A 4,311-nucleotide genomic window follows, 5' to 3' on the forward strand; every position below is an offset into this window, starting at 1 on the left:
TGATTCAGAATGTCAAGAGAGCAATCTTCAAAAAAGAAAGGAAACAACTTAATGAAGATTCCGTCTTTTGGACTGCGGTGCACTCGATTTTGACTTCTCGTTGGAGTAAGAGTAATACTCCTCTTCATTGTATGGCACATTCTCTAAACCCCAAGTAAGTTTATAAATCTGTTTTTATTCTGTTTTTCTTATCAACTTATAAAATGGTAAAATTGGTTTTTGATCAGTAAGATTTTAATTGTTATATATATTTGTTGGATGCAGGTACTATAGTTCAGAGTGGCTTGTAGAAGAAGACAGTAGAAAAGCTCCACATCAAGATTTGGAGGTTACTAGAGAAAGAAAAAATTGCATCATGAAGTATTTTCCAAATCAAGATGAAAGGAGAGAGGTTAACGTTGAATATTCTAACTTCTCTTTATGCATGGAGGACTTTGGTAGTGTTGATGTGATTCATGATAGGTTTATCTTAGAACCTTTGAGATGGTGGGCAGTTCATGGATCTTCGGCACCAAAACTTCAAATCTTAGCATTCAAGTTACTTGGACAACCATTTTCATCCTCATGCTGCGAAAGGAATTGGAGTACATACAAGTTCATTCATTCTGCTATAAGAAACAAGATTGTTCCCCAAAGAGCTGAAGATTTAGTATTTGTGCATACTAACCTCCGTCTTCTATCAAGAAGGAGCTCTTCTTATAAAGAAGGTCCTAGCTGTATGTGGGATGTAGGAGGTGATCAATTTGATTCGCTGGATGAGATTAATTTGGGAAAACTTGAGTTTGAAGATCTTTCTCTTGATGAACCAGAATTGGAAGTTGTTTTGTTTGGTGGAGATGGGGAAAATGAGAACAATGATGAGTTCGATATTTAACTTGAAGCTTGAATTTTTTTTATGTTATGTTGAGTTTTTTTGTTTGTTAACTTTTATGTTGAACTTCATTATTTAAATTATGTGTTGGATTTTTATTATTATTTATTTTATTTTATTAAGTGCTTCAATATTATATATATATATATATATATATATATGTATAAACGCTTCCAACACGTACCCGTTTCCTAAACATTTTAAAATTTTTGCTTCTACGCTTCTTTACGCTTCCGCTTCCGCGTCCCCGCTTCCGATTCCATGCAGCATAGGCTATTAGCTTACGATATTCTTACAGGAAATGAACCAATAACCGAATCAAAACCAAATAAATTTTATAGAAATCCGAACAATTTTTTTAATACAAATCCGAACTGTTTTTATATCTCCAAAAAATAAAATCAGAAATAAATATCAATAGTTTGATTTTAAAGTGCTGTTTAATAAATATAGGGAATCTTTTAGTTTAATAAATTAAAAATAAATAATTATGTTAATTTATTCCTTTGTATACGTTTTTTATATATTTTTCATATTAGATTCTAGATGTAAAATATTTTATTTAACTTTAGTGATTTGGAATAATTACTATTTTATCACTTTAATCATTTCTTATTAATATTTTTTTGTATTAATACATAATATAGAAATATTTTTATAAGAAATAGAAAAGTATACAAAGGTGATGATTGTTTTACTAGTTTTTAGATTTTCGATTTTAGATTTTAGTTTTTGGTTTTTGGTTTTTGGCTTTTAGATTTTATTTTTTAGATTTTGGGTTTTAGTGTTTGGTTTTAGTTTTTGCAGTAGATTTTAGTTTTTTGAAAAACATGAGTGGTTGTTCTATATTTTAGTTTTTAGTTTTTGGTTTCTGTTTTTAATATTAATAAAAAGAAAATTATTAATAATATTAAAATTTTTATTCTGAAAAAATAAAAAATAAAATGCTATTATCAACAATTAATATGTGTTGATTAGTTTAAAAAACTTACGTAAGTTGGATCATGAATTTTTTTGTACGAAAAATAAATGTAAAATTTTTTAAAACAACAAACTAGAAAATGTTGGATTTTGGTTTTTTTATATTAGATTTTTTTTTATTTCTAAATTTTAATTTTTTTAAAAAATATTTTTTTTTCTAAATTTTGGTTAATGTTTTATTTTATTTTAAAAATTTTCTAACTTAAAAACTGATTTTAAAAAACAAACTTAAATTACTAAAAGAATATACCAAAAAATCAATAAATAATACCAATAGATTATTAACAAAACATGTAAACTTTACATAAAAGTTCATTTAAATACTGAAGTTAATTTTATTGACAAGTTTTAGAAATGTTCTTATTTGAAATTTATTTTTGTATTATATATATTAAACAGATGCTTTTTACTAAATCTGATTTGTTTCTAGTATTTATTGTTTTATTTGTTTTCTTGTATTAATGCAAAAATATAGCAAAAATTTAATTTTTTTAAAAAATATTGAAAAACTCTGGGTAGATTTTGAAGAAACCATAAAAACTTGGATTTTAGTTTTTCTTTATAAAATACAGTTATATGAAAAAAAACTAGTTTTCCTAGGGAATCTATTTTTCTAAAAGCTTGATTGTCTAGTAAATGATTTTTAGAAAAATAAAAGTCAAAAACTACTTCAAAAACTGGAAACAATCAACCTCAAAATCCACCTACATAGTTTAGAAAACCAACAAAACAAGGTTTTTGGTTTTTGTTTGAAAATAGGTAGTTAACACAAAATCTGGTTTTCATATTTCTTAGGGAATCTATTTTAAAAAGGGTTTTTTTGCAAAATTGACTCAAAACTCAAAGTCAAACCTAAAACTAACCCATGCTCTTTTTAGATTTTTCTTTTGTCCTATTCACCCCACAAGTTCATATAATTCACGAAAATACCATCAAATTTTTTTTTTCCGAAAATGACATTTTTACTCTCTCACCCTCATCATCTTCAAGTAATTACAAGATTGCCATTGTCATCAATACCCCAACCACCATGAACAACCAATTTGAAGCTCTTAATGCACTTAAAATCGATTTACACACTCTCTTTAAAAAAAAGAGTGTTGTTTTTAATTCCTTAAGTATTTTTAATCGGCAAATTAAATACTCAAGTATTATATGCGCATATTTGTTCTCCAACTAATCATTGACTGCGCAAAATCATGATTAAAATATTCCACCGTTAAAAAGTTGACGGAAACCGTTATTTTTCCGTTCATCAGTTAACAGTTGACTATTTTGTTCTCAATTTTGCGCAGTCAACTATTAGTTGGGGAATAAATATGCGCAAGCAATACTTGAGTATTAAAACTGCCGATTTCAAATACTTCGGGAATTAAATGCTCATTTTCCCTATATTAAACATATGATTTTTACTAAATCTGATTTGTTTCTAGTATTTATTGTTTTATTTGTTTTCTTGTATTAATGCAAAAATATAGCAAAAATTTAATTTTTTTAAAAAATATTGAAAAACTCTGGGTAGATTTTGAAGAAACCATAAAAACTTGGATTTTAGTTTTTCTTTATAAAATACAGTTATATGAAAAAAAACTAGTTTTCCTAGGGAATCTATTTTTCTAAAAGCTTGATTGTCTAGTAAATGATTTTTAGAAAAATAAAAGTCAAAAACTACTTCAAAAACTGGAAACAATCAACCTCAAAATCCACCTACATAGTTTAGAAAACCAACAAAACAAGGTTTTTGGTTTTTGTTTGAAAATAGGTAGTTAACACAAAATCTGGTTTTCATATTTCTTAGGGAATCTATTTTAAAAAGGGTTTTTTTGCAAAATTGACTCAAAACTCAAAGTCAAACCTAAAACTAACCCATGCTCTTTTTAGATTTTTCTTTTGTCCTATTCACCCCACAAGTTCATATAATTCACGAAAATACCATCAAATTTTTTTTTTCCGAAAATGACATTTTTACTCTCTCACCCTCATCATCTTCAAGTAATTACAAGATTGCCATTGTCATCAATACCCCAACCACCATGAACAACCAATTTGAAGCTCTTAATGCACTTAAAATCGATTTACACACTCTCTTTCTCACTTGTTATGAACTAAAAACAACATCTCTTTCACTTTGCCTCCATATTCATCCAAAAAACTCAAGCTTTTGATTCAATTTTTTTTTATGGTTAATAGAGTCATTCAAGCATACTATTCTTGGTGGGTTACTTTCGTTTGAGATTTTGGGTGGTTGGAGAAGACTTTGTGTGCTAAAGAAGTCATCTCACTAGTTTAAGGTATGAAATTTGAATTTTTTCCAGATTTGTTCGTGTAGAAGACTTACCCGTAAGTAGTCTGGCTGTATAAGACTTACGAGTAAGTCTTCTGGTCAAACGGCGACTTACTTGTAAGTCATCATCTTTGTTTGTTAAAAAAAAATCTAGAGAATACCCTAGACGACTTAC

The sequence above is a fragment of the Brassica oleracea genome, chromosome C7 (assembly GCF_000695525.1).
Source record: "Brassica oleracea var. oleracea cultivar TO1000 chromosome C7, BOL, whole genome shotgun sequence".
Taxonomy (NCBI): Eukaryota; Viridiplantae; Streptophyta; class Magnoliopsida; order Brassicales; family Brassicaceae; genus Brassica; species Brassica oleracea.